This window comes from Fringilla coelebs, assembly GCF_963513975.1.
Source record: "Fringilla coelebs genome assembly, chromosome: 12".
NCBI lineage: Eukaryota > Metazoa > Chordata > Aves > Passeriformes > Fringillidae > Fringilla > Fringilla coelebs.
The window spans coordinates 17,517,331-17,535,540 of NC_140038.1; positions in this window are offsets into that span (position 1 = coordinate 17,517,331).

Sequence of the window (18,210 nt, forward strand, 5' to 3'; positions counted from 1 at the left end):
AATTAGCCATATGGTGCTGTTTGTAGGGTATAGATTCAGGTCTCAAGGAAGGACATCATGCATTTAGCCTGGCTGGGCAAATATTTTCAGTATGGACATCACTGTCTACTCACTGCTATTAGTGGAACATGAGCAGGAGAAGACTAGAAAACTTCTTGAACCATGCACCCACAAATAAGGAAACAAAATTCCCCTAAGATATCTGATGACTGAAGCTTATAGAAAAAGCATGATGAGCTGTGAGTGCATTGATTTGTTTCCAGTGTGTTGCCCTACTTCAGCCCATTCACCATCACTTATTAATTGTAAAGTCACACGATCTGGGTGAACTACAACATCCATGAGCCCCTATCTTGATTCAGAACTTTTGTTTTACTCATGTTCACATCATCCTATTATTTGCTGTTTGGAAACATAAGGGGACATAATTTTTATGCCTATAAGGGTTTGGGAGATAGATATTTTGACCAGGGAAGTTATGTTATATCCCCACAAAATTAGTGTTGCATGGATTGAATATTTGGTGTTCTTTCTTTGGCTCAAAAAATAGTATACTAATCCAAATCAAGACATGGGATCTAGGTTACTAATCATCTGCCAAATAACAATCCTGAGCATTAAACATATGAACAGTTTCTAGGATGAAATGTCCCACTGTACAGTCATACAATCACTAAAGAAGAATAACTTTTTTTAAAATCTGCAGGAAAGCAGAAAAAATATCCATCCCTATAGTCACTGTAATATGAATGATTTAAACAACTCAAATAAGCAACATTAAGAATCCTTTGCAATGTCACTGAAATCATAGAAATGGCAGTCAGAAAATTTCTGTACTCTTCTGACTCTGTGACTCAAGAAAAGTCACGGTACCTCTAGATGACCCATGAGTTTGTCTGTCCATAAAATGTGTATTTTGAATAATATGAATCTAATCTCAAGGCTGTTCTCAGTCCAGCTAATTTTTGGGAAGTGTTCTCAGACCAATAGATGAAACTGCTATATTAGCTCAAACAATGATTATGATTATCTTTCAGGGATTTTTATTCTCAGTGAAAAGCAGAAGGAATTACTGGCCAATTTTGCCTAGTAAATGCTGAATACTTGGAACACTTCCCGTTCATACTCATTCTGTGGCTTTCCTGTGTCTGACTTATGTTTATCTTCATTAAGTGGAATAATGCAAGTCAAAATAGCTACAAGTAAACTGTCTGCTGGATAGGGAACAGTTGTTAGTTCATGGGAAATGGATCGTAAAAAATGTGCTACTCTGACTTCAGAAAAGAGCTCTAAATTGATCCATTTCCAGTTCAAAGCTCCTTAAAACATACTGAGCAATTCTCACCTGATATTTCATCACCATCATCACATGTCTTTCTAGTTCAAGAGGGGATGGATTACACGGGAAGTTTCTGTCTCTGCCAAAGTTCAGCAGAAAGTTCTGATTCACATGGGGAGGCAGGGAGAGCATCTTCAATCCTGACTGAAAGGCTGCTTGAGCAAGCAATTGTCCTGGCTTCTTTGAACTTTGGAAGAGGTGGGGATGCAGTCATATAGAAGACGAACTACTTCCCTTGAAGGAGTACAGCACAGATCTGTGCAGATTGATGGAGTCATAAGTCACTGGGAGCTAACCTGGGTACAGCCTTAGGTAAGGCTGAAAGCTAAAGTCATTCCAGGTGGGCTGGTGGAAGGAAAAAAACAAATCCTAGACATTCACAGATGAGGTCGTAACTTCTGTTCCATTGCAGCCCGCATATAAATATTGGAGATTTATATTTTAGAAGCTTTAAGCCTTTCTATAAAATGCATTTAACTTTGGGGTTTATTTCAAAATGCCTCCCCAGTCAGAGAGGTGCCACGCTCTCTCAAGGATTTGAGGCAAATCTCTCTTGACCAATCCAAATCCATAAGCCAAACCATATGATTCCAAAATCCCTTCAATTGCCTCCTGGATCATATGTCCACATCTGGAAATGATGGATACTCTCTTCCCAGCTGCAGAAGAGGGAAATTCTGCATTAGGCTAAAAACACTGTGTAAATTGCAGAGGAGAAGGGTCAGCTTTCTAAAATTACAGTGGTCAAGGCAAGTCAAGCACTTTAATGGCAGGCTCAGGTCCAAGATCAAAATCATTTTACAAATCTCCAAGCAATTCTACCTAGAAACATGCAGAATTTTTTTGGTTGGTTTCATGGTGAAGAGAGACAACGGACAACAAATTCTCAAAGCAAGATTCTAATCCTCCCTCACAAGGGACACAAAGCAGGTGCTCTCTAACTGTGCCCCAAATTTGGTTGACATAAAGCAGGAGAGAACTTTCTGATGGGAAATGGTTGTAAATCACAGGAAGATCAATGGAAAAGAACAATTCAAAGCTGAAATCAGAGTTTTGAGCTCACCTTGCTGAAATCTCCTGTTCTAAAAATATTCTTAAAACATCAAATAATTTTTTGGTCAATAGCAACAGGAAAAGAAACTTTTAACAAAGAAACAACTACAGAATTTAGATTATGTATGATTGAATTTAAATTGCCCAGCTGTATTACTGTTTCTTAACTTTTTCTGTATAATTATCCCTGCTGAGATGTCTCACAGTCTCTCCCATTAAGTAATACACAAATAGAGAAGAATGCATTGGAAGATATGTCATAATATATTATTGTTAGGATAACACCACATAAATAATTAAGATGAAACAAACAGTCCACTTGTCTGTCTGTGCCTCTGAGTCATTACTTCACTAAGTCTTGTCTGGGAAAAGCTTATTATTTCCAAAATAAAGCCTCAGACCTTAGGTAGAATGAAAACATTCTCTAGAAAGGATCACACTATAGACAGCATTTCCCAGAGGAAAAAAATAGAGGGGGTTGAATTTTCATGTGTTTTTATTTTTCTTATATTTCTCCATTCAGGTATCTGGGAAATGTATGAAAATGCTAAGGCAAAAGGAAAAGTGAACAATGTGTTGTTTGAAGCTCTCTGAAACTACAAGAGCTCAAAGCTGGGGTATGCAAATCAATATGAATTACTACTAAGGCATAGAAAACCATGCTGAAGTTTGAGGATTGGTATAACTGCGCATTCTTGTCAGATATCCATCTAAAAAACCCTTGAGTGGGGAACAAACCTCGCAAGATAGCTTTCTCACAATATTTCTAATGGCTTCTGTTTATAGAGAGGCTAGAGATAACAGGAAAACAGTACATATCCATGTTATTTTGACTCTTGCAGCTAAGTGCTGGCTGGAATACAGGGAACTAATTCCAGAGCTGACGTAAATAAGCTCCCTCAAAGACAGTGAGACAACACCGGTTTACACGAAGCGTGGTTCGAGCCTGGGAAATTCAGATCCGTGCAGAAGCTTAGATAAGATACATCTAGGCAAATATTTTAGGTATGTATACAAATCTATATAAAACACTTTCTAAACCACTTTAATCTCAATCTACGTATATGAACTGCTAAAAAATTAAGAATATGCTTTTGGGAACTGAGTTGGAAGGATGAGAGGAGGATCAGAGAAGCTGATTTATTTCTGACCCACATATTTAGTCCCACAGTGAAGGAGGTTTGCTCACTCAGCACCATCTCTGGAAGAAGAACAAAAAAGGGAAAAGTCCTTCTACCAAAGGGCAGTTCAGAGATGCTCTGAGCTACACTCTGGAGGATCTTTATCCCCTGTTTTTTAGACATGGCTCCTTAGGAATGACACTCACATAATTTAATACCCTTAAATAACAAGTTTCCCTAAAATTATGCCATTTGATAGCCTCAGAAAAATCAAAAGTATATGAAATAGAGATGATCCGCTTAAGCATAAGACTAAACAATCCTGGTTTTTAATTCCATTTTGAAGACCAGACATACTTCTTCTGCTCTAGTCAAGGGATAAAATTGTTAGATTCAATTCCCCAGTCTTTAGAAGGAGAATGGGCCTAGCTCCCAAAAAAAACATGAAGGCTTCATTAGTATTTGGGAAGCGTGTCAAAGATGGATTCCTCAACATGTTTTACTTGTCCTGGTCCCCCATCTTTCTCAAACTATTTCCTATACTTTTAGCAGAGCAACATGAAACAACAGCATCACAATACTGTGCATTTTTCTTGGCAAAAAAAAAAAAAAAAATTAACCACAAAGTCCAGGGGTTTTTTTAAGCAATATTCACACAGAGCTCAAATTATGTGCATGAACACTGCTAATGTGTTTGCTATTAGTCTGTGTGACACCTTATTCCTTTAAGTTTGCATCTCTTGGCACAGGCTAGGAGAAGTCACTGCTCTCTGAGAGGGCTAGTTAAGATGTATCTTGCTGTTTCCCTGTATCTTTAGTATGCAGGGAGCGCAGAGATGGAGATAAAAGGAGAAATGTCTATCTTTGAGTCCTCTGCAATACAGAATAAGTTATCAACCTACTAACATGCATGTCTGAATAGACTCCTTTGGCAGGAGGGAGATTTTATCTGTCCTGACATGTGAATTCCTCCCTCATGTCAATCCATGAAAGTACTAAAGAATAAACTCTCTAGTAAAATGAATGTGGCATACCACTGGGACTTAGAGAGCACCATATTTTCCCCTAGTTACTTTTTTTTAAAATTTTCCAACTGAATCCTCAATATCCATATAAATTAGTCGCTCTGAAGGGCTACTTGAAAATCTATTGCTTTAATCTCATAGGCTTGGGGAGGGTGCTCTCCACTAAGGCTGGGGAGTTTGTTGTCTCTATTTTCCCTCTTCAGCCGAGCGATGCACCATCGCATCCAGCCCCCGCGCAGAAGCGTTCGAGGAGCATTTGTGCTGGAAGCTTTGCAGCTGTGCAAGTTAAATGAGCAGGCACTCGGCTGCCCTCAGATCTGGTAGGCCCCAAGGTACAGATATGAGCAGTCAAAATGTCCTATTTAGCATCCTGAACTGCCCACCCATGCGCGAGGGAAGAGGAGGCAAGGTTTTGAATGGAGCCGAACGCAGCTGCGGTTATTACATCGCGGGGGCACGAGAGGGAAAGTCACGTTGGTCTGTTTGCAGATGAGTTGTCAATCTGGTTTCACAAATACTTGTTTCTGTGCTCATCACCAGTGCGAGGACTCTTCATTCACCAGTCTCTATAGCACCTCAAACAAGGCTGCCTGGCTGCTGAAATGGATCCTGTGCTCTTCATTTACACCATAATTTCACGTCGATAGCGGTCATACCAGGAGAATAATAATTATTTTTGTACGGCAAAATGTAACTGAAATAGCGAAAAAGACAATAAAAGAAGAGGTAAAATAAAAATGGTCCATCTTTTCTTCTTCTGGTCTCCAGTGTTTATCCCTAGATATTTATGATGTACTACATAACAACATATTGGTTCTCACTGTATTCTGTTGAAGGAAAAATTTATATTTGATTTATGTTTTGCCTGAGCTCTCGTGTCTCAATTTAGGAATTTAAACACTAGACAATTCTTACTACTCTTTATTAACATTTTTTAATTAGTCTCTTTATAACCAGGCACACTGCAATCCATAATAGTCTTTTTCACTTTCCCTTAATTTATTTGCACTGCATACGTTATTATCACCTGTTCTTTTTGTGTGGTGCATCTGATCTAAGTTACAGTCCATGGACACCTTCTCTTCCACTCTTTTTTGTGTCCTGTACATGTAGAGCTGGAGTTCTGACTTCTAAACAAATAAAAATACTCAAGGAAAATACATCAGGTATTTAATGGATATAAAACCCCATAATAGTCTCATGGACAATGACAGCCTCTTCCTCTCCGTGACTTTCCAATGGATATTCAGCTATTTGGTAGGGACCTACACATTGAATTCTTTAACAGAACACCAAATTCTAAAAACAATGCAACTCAAGACTACATAAACAAATGCAGCAGCCTAATAATCATGCAGACAACACAAAAATCAGGTGAAGTTACTGGACTCAGATGAGAAGCATGCTGGATTAACAAGGAGCCTCAAGACCATGTCTATTCCCAAATGAACCAGGGATGGAGGGAGCTGGAGAACAATCCTGACATAGCCAAAGGATGTTCTACCTCTGGCAGCACATTCTTCTGCTCTTAGCTCTCTAACAGAGGACTTTGAAGTTTTGCCACAAAAATAGATTGACAGCAACAGGTTGTAGTGGTACTTCCCTCATTACTTCATAAAAATCATTTGCACCCAGGATGACATTTTCAAACTTCTTTTTCCAAGTCTTTTCAGCTTAGCTAAGCTAAATCTTATTCAAAAACTTACAGAAGAGAAAAAAAAAATAAAACACAATCCTCTTACTTTATGGATCAGAGGATTTCCCAATAGATTAAGACTTTTCCTTTCTAATATTGCAAATTTCTCATTTTCAGTGCAGAACTAGAAAAAAGAAATGACTCAGGTGTCAGGTTTGGAGTCTGGAAAAGTGTTGGTGGGGTTTTCCTTGGACCTGAAATTTAGTGAGGGAAATGATAATTCAAAGGACATATACTCATCTTCTAACCCTTTCCTTTACCCTGAGCACGAACTGGAAAAGTCGAAAGCCTGCTAACATTGAATGAAATGCTGGAATGAGTGTCAAAGGAGGAGAATCCCACACTGGGTTAAATCCAGAGCAGAGAAAGCAAACAGCAGTAATCAGCTGTTTGATGTCTGCCTCTCTCTGGACACATATGCATATCCACACACAAACTCAGCCAAAGTGCTGGATCCTGCCCGTTTCCACTCACGAGGGTCTCCCAGAGCAGGCGAAAAATCATCGCTCGGGCATGTGCACACAGAAGCCAGTTTGGAAAACACAAGAAGCAGAGGAATTGCCATATTGAATCAGCCTATTGGTCCATCAAGTTTGGTATCATTGCCTCCAGCAGCGGCTAAACCCTGATCCTTCAGAGGAAGGCAACCCTCGAAATCCACAGAGCACTTAGCTTGGGAAAAATACTCGTCCTAACCCCTGCAGGCAGCAAATGTGTGTCCTATAGAGTGGGCTTGGGTTTTCCCTATGCAGGGCTGCAACTGTAATTATGAGTTTGAAGCAGGACAGCCGAACACTGTTTGCAAACATTCATTCACATAAAAAGCCGCTAATTCACTTTGACATCATTTGTGACCCTTTTCCAGGAAGGTTCATTGGAGCAAGCAGTTTTGTTTACGGAAAGTAAAAGTTTGCTAACTACTCTGGAAGTGCTTCTCTGAAGGTTTGTTTCAGAAATGATGCACTCCAACTGTTCATTTATCTCTGTGTGACCTAGGGGGTGGAATCAGGACTGGCAAATGGAAAATACTCAAAGTGAGAGATAACAAAATGCACAACAGATAAAAACGGTGAATTCCTGAAGAGTTACTGCTTTTTAAAATAGAGGAAAATGCAGAGAACTACTTTTTCAAATAAACCATCCTATGACCTGAAGTCTCCTTGAGGGACAGCCTGACATTCCTGGAAAATCATCCAGAGTATTTAACCTGACTTCCTGTGTCAGCAAAATTCACAGTCTGGATACATACTTCTGGGCTTAATCCGAAGTTAGCATAAAGCAGAGAGTCCTTGTCACCTGTTTCTAGATCAATTCAAATAAGCCATGTGCCACTGCTGAGTTAAACATTGAAGAGAAATACTTTCCTGTGTCCTTTCCTGTCCACTTACACTCACATATTTCATTGCCCCTGCTCCTTGTGTCAAATTTCCTTGTGCCAAAAGTCATCTGCAATAGAATCCTTCTACAAACCCCCAATTCCCTTCCTTTTTATGAATGAGGAGGTAGCAGGGAACCATGGATGGCTTTCACAAGAAATTGGTGTCATATCTAGTTTAACAGCACATAAAGGTTATATCAAACTTGTCTTTCTTGTTCTTTACTAGAAGTGGGTGTGAGGGACCAGAGGCTGTGTGGATAGGGAAGGATGTAAGAACAAAGGGTGGCCTCACAAGAAAGTTAGGTTAAGAATGACTGCTGTTATATTTGTATTATAAAAGACATAAAAAACTCTCTTAATAAGACTGTAACCTTTAAAACATGTCAGCTCAAGTAAACAATGACTCGGACAAAGAGGTTTATCCCAAAACATTTATCTACTCTAACAAGTCATATCCTCATTTTTTAACACCATTTAGACTCCCAGTGTCCCTAGAATTACAGCCCAAATACTCAGTTTCACTACTAGCACTGCTGAAATTTCTCAGGTAACTCATCAATCTGATTGGCTTGAACTGGGAGATAGCAAGTCCAGGTTAACTTGATCAAAATGGATCTTTGCAGGTTGGTAACACTTACCTACCTACCTGGATTTGTGTAGAAAAAGAGTAAAAGCCTCATCCTGCTTCCCCTCGATCCCTCTCAGCCTGCTTTTCCTCTCCCACCCCTTTGGATCAACCTTTTTCATCAGGAATTGCCCAATGCAAGGAACAGAACTAAATGCAATGTTCTTCTGTTAAATAAATTCCTATTGCAGTTATAATTTGTTTTGTAGTTTCTTTAAAAATAACATTAAAAACAAAAAATTTTCTCCTGTTGGGATTTTTTTTTTCTCCCCCTGCTCCCTATCTCCTCCCCAGGGCCTCAGCTTGTGCCTCTGTGTAAGTCCTGGGGTCCTGGGTGTCAAATGTCAGGCCTTGTACAGAGCTGTCAAAGAGGAGAATAGGCTGAGATGATTGATGACTGCAAAGCCTGAAATCCAAACCTCTGCTGCAAATGCTTCTTTTACAAAAAAGCTGGGGCAACCCACAGTGGCTATATTCAAGGTCAGCTCGCATACCATTACACCCACCGCTTTGGGCTTCTAACAAGCCAACGCATTCATGGAGGATTTCTCGTCTCTCTGTCCCTCTGTGCGTCTCTCTCTCTTTCTCTCCCTCCCCTCACTCTCCTGGCAACCCCCTGCCAAAATTTTCAAGCACTTAATCCCAATAAAAAAAGGCATGCCCTTTTTTTTTTTTTCTCCTCCCCTCCCTCCCTTTCCTCCGGGCTGCTTTCGCTACGAGGAGCCACGGGCTGAAGCTTAATGCTGCACAAGTCAGATGACAAGATTATTAATGGGAGCAGGGGAATGTCATATCTGATTTCATGCATATTCATGAACAGATTCATACAGCTGGGACCATGCGCCATGAAGAGACAGAGCAAGAGAGAAACTTTTACACCCCCTCCTTGCCGTGAAGAATCTGATCCTGGAGATTAGAAGTCCTGCCTTGCAAAATTTAATTGTTCTCTTTATATGTTGATAATAAAGGGGAACTGCTTGCATGATAATAATGATGTTGTGCCAAGTTGGTGCCAATATCTCTTTTCTTCCTGTCACTAAAGTAACTGCCCTGAAACTGATCTTGGCCTGGAGAATGCTTTCTACAGGAAAAAGGGCATATGCTCACACTAAAACCAGAATGATTTCCAAAGAATCCCAGTAAATGTTAAAAAAAAGGAAATAAATATGGAAGAAAAAGAAGGTTTTCAACTGCTCCATCATGCACACTAGGAAAAAGAGGAGATGCTGAGTGCAGGAGAAGTTTATTAGGGTTCTGATTTGTGCTCAGAAAGTGCCTTTTCAAAAGAGGTGAGACATGAGGGTTAAAATACTAATACTATTTTACTCTGCAGCTTTAACTCTACAGCCATCTCCTTTCGCTTCTTCAATTGTGCCTTACAAAACACAAGGACTTTTATTCCCATTTTACACCTGGGTAAATCGAGGCATAAAGTTGTTATGGTTTATTGGCCCCATATCTGCCTTATCAGAAAGGATCCCATTAACTTAGCAGGATAGGACCTGTAGGCACTTGAGCTGAAGTCAGGAAGTGAACAGCAGAGCAGCAATGCAGCCATACCAGGCAGTTAATTCCATCTTCTGTTCTATGCTGAGAAATAACACACCTTCCTACAGGACACCAGAACAAATAGAAACGCTGTGACACTTAGCAAAAGATCTACAGTATTACTCCCTTTTAAAAATCCATCAGTACTATTGCAGAGTCTTTGTGAAAATTAAACTCTGTTATACCTGCCTGGCACACTATTTCTATGTAAAAGTCTATTTTTGCAGGCACTTAAAATATTCCGTTCAGCTCTACAGCAGCATCTATTTATGAAGAGACGGAGGCACCCCATTTCCTCAGACAGGTGAGGACCAAAATAAATAACAGAAACAGCATGTGCAACTGTGAAATCAATTTAGAATTTAATTGCTGAAAACCATCTGACAATAAACTATAACAGTGCATGAAATGGTCCTGTAATGGAAGTGGTGGCTATTCCTGGAGTCATTTAGAATTAGTTGTGGATAAAGCACAAGATTACAGTAGGAGACCAGACAAGATACTGGCCCTAGCAAATAGACAGATGACTTCTTTGCACCTTTAATTGCTATCATTCAAGACCAGCAGCATATTCTCTCATGAGGATGCCAAGCAAGCCACGTGATCCAAATGCTCTTTGCTACAAGCTGATCAGAGTTGCCCGTAGGGCTATCACAACAGGCTTTCTGGCACAGAGTGACAGAATGGGAATGCCTGGGCAGATTCAGGCTTTCTGAAAAGCACTGGGTTTATTCTGGTTTGGGGAAAGGGGATGAAGACAGGGATTACTGTTATTTTTCCTAGATGGCTCATCTCATAACTGTACACAAACACATTCTCAGCTCTGCAGGCCTCGTAGTGGAGTATATATAGCAAGAGAGGCAGCACAGCAGCAGAAAATAAAACCACAAGTATCTCTGGTAAGAACAACTGGAAGCTTGCTGGGCTGTGGCTCCAGCAGGTACAGTTTAGCATGGGCTGGGAAAACTGGCCTCAATGTGCAGCTAATCAAGTTCACAGCAAAGGTAGGATAAAGCTAAAACACATCACAGGAGTCTGGCTCTGCCACTGGACTAGGAAATGACCTCCCGTGACTCACTTAACTTCCCCATCCCTCAGTTTCCCCATCTGCAAAAGAACAGCAACAACTACCTTCATTAAGTGCTTTCCAAGCATTTTATAAAAGGAAGATACTGCTCTTATCACTGTGCAGATGGCCACAACTGCCGTAATCAACTATCAGATGATAATGACAGTCTTAAGGATTCCTCTTCAGCCCCTACTTAGCATATGGTTAAATATCAAACCATGTTTTAATTTCTATATTTGAGGATGTCACCTCCTATCTCTAAGCATTTCTCAAAAGTGGTTAATTTAAAGGGCTGGGGAAAAAAAATGTCATTTTTCTCATTCAAACAAGCAAAAAAAAAAAAAAAAAAGCCCACAACTGATAGAGATTAGAGCAGTGGGAAGAACATGACAGTGATATCAGAACAGAGGAAATAACATGTTAATGACATTCAATATTCTCCCTGTGTCAAGTCATCAGCATTTTTATTGCCACTTTTCCACTGAATACAGTATCAGAATTTATTGAGACAATCTGTCTCCATCACCTGTGATATAATATATTTTATTCAATAAGATTTGGAATAATATTTATCTTTCAACTCCAATGACTAGTTTTAAGGGCAATAACAGTTTCTTACACAACACTTACAAGTGTAGAGTTTGTAAGTTTTTATACCAGACCTAAGGGCTATAAAGACTTCTCACCAGGTAGAGAGCAATGAAACCAGTTTTCTGATTGTTTGTCCTTTGCTGTGTCTCTCATTCATAAAATAGCTGGTGCCAAAAGACAAAACAAATGGTCTGAATGCAGCTCCTGCGAGCAGCTGTTAATGGAAACTGAGGCTAGAAGAAGCTGGACCCTGCCATAAATTCAGGAACTCAGCAGCAGGGCCTGTGTTGATCTCCAAGGAGGAAGAGGACAGCCAAGAAAAATGTCTCACACTATTACAGAAGGAAGGCAAGAAGAAGAGAAGCTGGAAGAGAGAAATGAAGAAGGCTCAGGGTTTGTCACCCCTGGCATGGAGTTCATGCCTGCAGTTGAACCAAACCAAGCCAACTTTTCACCTGGCCCCTCTGTGTACCAGTAAGAGCACATCTCTGCAAGTGAAAATGCCATGATCACCTCTGCAAGGGTTTGGGGTCCTCCTGTCTCCTGGGGCAGCTGCATTTTGCAGCTGCAGAGCACAGGGCCATTGTCCCTGGCTGGGGGGGATGCCATGGAAGGGAAGCCTGGCTGTCTCTGCCAGACTCCACACCTCCTTCCTTCAGGGCTTTTCCTACCAGCAGTCTGGCCACCTTGTTTTGATCCTCAGTCATCTTAGGGTCCCTACTCAACCTCTCTGGCATTTAAAGTGTCCCTTAGAGAGCTGTAATTCACTCCACAATCAGCCCTAAGCAGCTGTAAGAACCAGCAAGGGATTGGATTCAAATCTACTCTCTCCATGTACCTGTGATACCACCAGTCTGGGGCACTTATCCCTAAAAAAGGAAAGAGGAAGCAGAAACATGTAGGGGGCTTGGAAGGGAGGGAGGAATTCTTTTGTTTGTTTGGGATTTTGTTTTATTTAGGTTACGGGATGGGCTTTTCTTTGTGGGGAAAGAAAGAGCAGTAATGCAAGAAAGAAGATGGAAACCAGCTTTGAAATACAGCCGCAGCTGCTCCTGCTCTTGCTCTCCTTCCTTCCCTCAATCACTTTACAAGAGAAGGCAGTGTACTTCAAATCATTTCCTGCCTGCAGCATCCTGATAAAGGCAGACTTCCTGCTGCTTGCCCAGCGAGCTGGCACTCTGTCCTGAGCTTGTTCCCCTTGACATGTCCTAAGGCCTTCAATCAACCTGCTCTGCAGATCCTGGAGCTAGCTGTGATCAGAGACACCAGATGCTATCAAAGCCAAGAAGTAGCTTTGCTTGTGCCTACAACAGCATCCAAGGCAGCAACACCACTCTCTAAAACCAGTGAATCCCCCCCAGTTCTACTTCTCTGCCCTCTTTTTCAAGCAGGTCCAACTTGTCTGCCTGGCTGAAGCTGCCTTCAGCAAGAATTTGCACTGCCTGGGCAGCCCTGGCTCATTCTTCTTGAGTGGCATTCCTGCTGCCTGCCAAAAAGAAAATTCACTTGGCTAGAAGTGAGGAGAATCACTCCCTCACTAGCCAGAGCTTTGGAAAAGGGATGAAGAGTTTTCTTGTTCCCTTTGTGCAACTCCCAGCTCATCAGGGACAGACTGACACAAGGAGCAATAGCCACAGCAACATCTTCCAAAGCTGAGGTTCTCAAAAGAGAGCAGGGAACAGCCTGGCAGTGTCAGGGTAGGAAAGCAGTCAGGTTTTTATAGTCCAAGTGTCTGTGCCTCCACACACGCTGCCAAGTCAGGAAAATTTTGGAGTTACATACACACCTCTGGAAATGTAGAAATGCTGATCTGTCTTCTGCTAATAGTACTCCTCAGAAAAACCATGCCTCCCCAAGGTTTAATCACAGTTCAGTGGGTGTAGTGGCAGTGTGCCCAGCCATGGGCTCATCAGGGTCCCCCTCCCTCCGTGCTCCTTGCCCACGACCCCAAAGCAACAGGTGCGAGTGGGCCACATCTGCTTGGCAACAGGCAAATGTCATTTTCAAGCACATCATGTTAAGCCTTTGTCCCTGTGGTCACATCCATCTCAACCTACTGCCAGTTTATACCCTTTAACTAATCCCCTATTAAACAGCCAGTGGCAAATATAAACCTTGTTTTTGAAGTTGTCTTTCACGGGCCGATGGAAACGACGTCGCCGCAGTCGGCATCGGAGCCTGTTCCCCTGCCAAGCTCGCTCCAGCTTCCCACAGATCACAGGGGTTTGGTATTTTCAGTGTTCCAGTGCTTGCATCCCGCTGTCTGCTCCCACCCAGGTGTCTGGAGTAGGGACCTGGCAGAGGGGCAAACACAGAAGATTGGGGTCCTGCCTCTTTGAGGCTCTGCAGCCGGGAGCCTCCTCCCGCATCCACAGCCACTGCCAAGGAGACAGGGCTGGTGCTGCCAGAGGAGCTCACAAGTGCCCACAAAGGTGTGTTATCCCGCAGCCTCTCCCTCCCCTCCGCTCTCTGTCTCTTTCACACACACTCCTCCTCTCTCCCCAGCAGCGTGGCTCCTTGCCAGCACATTGCACTGCCTCCGGGTATCTCTCACTCCTGTTCTTGGCTGACTCTCTGCTCACCTGACCCCACTGGATCTTTCTGATTTCATTCCTGCCTTCCCTTTAGGCACAAAACTTGTCATTATTTCGTTTTCTACTCCCCGCTGGGCTGTTGCTTTGCCTTCCTAATAACTCAGGATACTTTCAAGTAATTTGGGATGTTTAATCTGAATCTTTCTTCTGCCTCAGTTCAGAGGGAGTGGGCAGGTATGGAGAGGAAAGGAAGCTGTTACTTCCCTCTCTGCACATGTGCACGCATGTCATATGCATGTTTAATGATAGATATATATTAGTTTATATGCATATAAGTACATGGTTTGATCACTGTGACATGCTGGCCACTCCCTTCTTCTGCAGCACCTGGAATATGTTGGTCTCCCATCATTTCCTTTGCACAATTTTTCATTCCAGAAAGGAAGACAGTGAAGTCTTTTGTGACTAACTTGCAGAAAGTGCTTTCCTATATCTGCTACCTCCCTCACAAACCTCAAACGGCATCAGCCTGGTCAAATCAAATAGGGAAACTTGGGGGAGGCATAGAAAAAAAATCTGCTCCAGTTATTTGGCATCCTACCTTCATTTACTGTGCACACATCATCACAGTTCCAGCTCACCTAAGAAATCCAGTGTGGGCCACATGGGCTGGATTTGGCCCATCATATTTATTCCAACAGAGGTACCCACAGAGTTTTACATGCTTTCAAATATTACAAAAGCATTAAAAGTAAAGCAAACAGGTGGACTCTTATTAAAAGCACAAAGACCTCAGCTTTATAAGCACGTAATGGCAGATGATGTACAAAGGAAATGCCAAACTGAAGAAACACTGAATACTTTGCTGAAAATTAGTATTGTCCTGCACTCCAAGAAACCTTTGGACTTCCAGATTCTACCTGTGTAGAATGTGTATGCCTCGTGTTTCTTACTGGATGATTTTGGGTTCTTCAGAAGAAAATCTGAAGCTGTACTCTGGCAATGATTTGTAGCAAAATTCAAGTTGGCCACCTGCACAGCCATCCAAGCTAAGCAAATTGTTTGGTTCTTGCAGTATACCACAGACAAAGGTTGTCCCTTTGACAGCACAATTCTTGCCTGGAAGTTATCAGAACATGTATTTTTCCAGTCTGGTTCCATGGTCACTGGAGAAGCGGAGGTAAATGCATCCTATGACAGATGTCATTAATTGTCCAATAAAATGGCTTTTTCTTCTCCATGGCCTACAGAGAGAGACCCCAAAACTGCTAATGAATGAACTAGAAGACTAACTTAGAACAGGATAAAATCCAGAGGAGAAACCCACCTTTGTGGCTCTGAGTGTCCAGTGAGATCCAGCTCACACTTCCACTCTGGAGCTGTGGCATCACATATGTGAGGGCATTTCAAAGCACTATTAACTCTTCATGAACCTGAGTGCCAGGTAAGAAGAGCCTGAACAACACCTCCAGGGATGAGCTGGGAGCAAACCTGTGCTCCCTGTGTGCAGCAGTGATGCCACCACCTGTGGACATTCACATTTTCCTGCTGCCTAATTTCCTGTTCTCTCTGAAGCAGGACTAATGACACCTTTCAGGTAGCCCTGTGGCATGTGGTGCTGGAAATGGGTGATGTAACAGACCCCTGTCAGTGCCAGCTGGCACAGGGACACCAAGAACATGTTAAATTTACTAATCCCTTTTCAAATGATGTAAATTGCTAAGTCAATTCTAATGCCAACCTGACTGCTTCTCTTCAACCAAAGAATTTAATACAGCAGAAGTCCCCTGAGAAGGAAAAATAGATTAACCACCCCTCTAAAACTTTGGTAGTTGGTTTTACATACTGTGAGCCTCAGGCTGCTACTTGAATTTCACTTCAAACGTTTACTGCAAAGTATCAGCTATTTTTTTCTTATCCGCCTGGTTACTCTTTAAAGGAGAAAATTTCATTAACAAACCATGGATATAAAATATGAAATCAGAGATCAGCTACTGCAGAGAAGAAGCCAAACATCACTAAAAAGGATTAGTTTCTTTCACTGTCTAGAAATTTCTCATGGAAGACCTTGGCTGCCCTTTTGATATTAAAACTTCCTAACAAGTATTACACAGGAGTTTTAAATTAGAACTTGCTGTCATTGGGACAGTTATAAACTCTTAAATATGTCCCTTTGCACGTTGAGCTCCTTCAAAATGCATGTATTCACAGTGGAAATCACTGGGAAATGGGTGTGTGTTTGTGGAAATCTGCCAGTCGAACCCATTAATTACAGCAGGAGTTCTGCCAGCTGATTTATAAAATGAGCACCCAAGTTATTCCAATTAATTCCCATAATTCCACTCTGGATAGTGAACCACCAGTCAAAGCAAAATAAAGTTTGTTCCCAAGTGTGACCTAGGAAAACCAATTTTCTTTCCTACGGTGAATTCAGTAAAGTTCCTCTGGTTTGTGCTGGGGGAGAGGATCATTGCTTCCCAGGTTGCTTTCTAATTAATAATTATATATAGTGCAGTTGGGCAAGGTTACAGGCCCCCTCCAGTGCCAGTTGGCACAGAAGCACCGGGAACATTTGAAATTTATTAATCCCTTTTTTTTTTTTTCCCAAGGATGCAAATTGCTTTCAAAAAGAAAAAAAAATCAGAGAGGAGGGAGGAGTGCTGTGAGTTTTAGGCACAACCATGAGTCAGGGGCAAAGGCACCTGCCTGCTCCTAAGAAATATTGTCATTTCCATTTTCATGGCTTTCTTTTGCCCTTTACCTTCTGATATTGGCCACATTCCCAGCCATCACCTGAAAGCCTAAACAGTGTTCCAGGAAGCTGTAATGTGCTTGTGTGTGTGTGTATAAAGGACTTTTGGCTCCCTTGAATGTCTGTATCAGGTCTAGGAACACATGAACTGTGACTAGCATACCAATCACTAGAGGTAACTGGAAACTCTATTTTCCATGGAAATTTAAAATTTGTATGTGAAAAGTCAGTTCATTTTGGTGTTTGAGCATTCTATTTCAACAGGACATCAAGGTTTTCTGCAGAGTTAACATTTTATTTCAAAGGGGGAAAGGGGAAGAGTATATTGTTAACTCAGAAACACTTTCAGACTTTCAAGAGAAATTCCAAGCAGTCTGCTAATAACACTTCAGTGGGATCTGGCATAATTGAAAACTCCACTGGAGCCAATCAAGTTAAGCCAGTGTAAAAATGAAGTAAGCGAAAAGAATCCAGTCACGTTAAAATGGAACAAATTTATAAAACCGCACTTCCTTTTCACCTGTTGTGGGGGTCCTTCCCCCCCTTTCTGGGGAGTCAATCTAGTCTTCATTCAACTTCAATTCCATTTTCTACTTCTTAAGCCCATGAGCAATGTGGCACTCTCTGGCTTTGAATGCTTTATAAGAACAAGTAAAGAAATAGTACCGAGACAATGTTTTCCTTGAAAATATTTTTGTTCTAAACATACAACTTCTGGTTTGGACTGTAAGGGATTGGCTTTCAGTGTAGGAGAGTGGAGCCTGACTGTACAACCTGCTATCCAAAAAAACTGTGGGTTTTCCAGAAGAACTTATTACATATGTTCTCCATCATCATATATTGGGTTCTTCACGTTCAGGATGTTATAGTCTCCCAAAGCCACAAACGTGATGAAGTTTACTCAGGTCAATTGCAAATCTTCCCCTCCTCCCAAATTTTTCCTTTGTTTGTTTTATTCCATTTCTGACAACAATAATCTCCTTTAATTGCTGGTTCTGCCAGTAGCACAATGGACCTTGCCTTCTGTTATCTGACCAGTAGAGCTCATAATTAGTGCTTAATTATAGTTTATAGAGCCACTTTGGTCTGATAGGAAAAATCTGCTTTGTTACAGTCAATGAAGTATTTAAAGCTACGTCCAGGGTTGGGATAGGTTTATTAAACACTTGGGTAAGCAATAATAAACTAACATTGACTGAGCAACTCAATAGCTTTCTTTTATGCATTGGTTTAAGAAAAAAAAACATTTAAAAAAACAGAATTAAAAATAACTTGGCATGGTGATGGAATGTCTCCGCTAAGAACACACGGCTGCCAGTGGGGTCTATCACATTGGATGTAACTCAATCTCAGCTCCAGAAAAGAGCACTTTGCAAAATATGTGGCAGCATCATTGCTATTATCTGCAAAGGAGGAGGGAGAAAGAATTCACTAAGGTCCTCCAGTCTGTTCGGAGCTAAATAAAGAATGATACTGCTG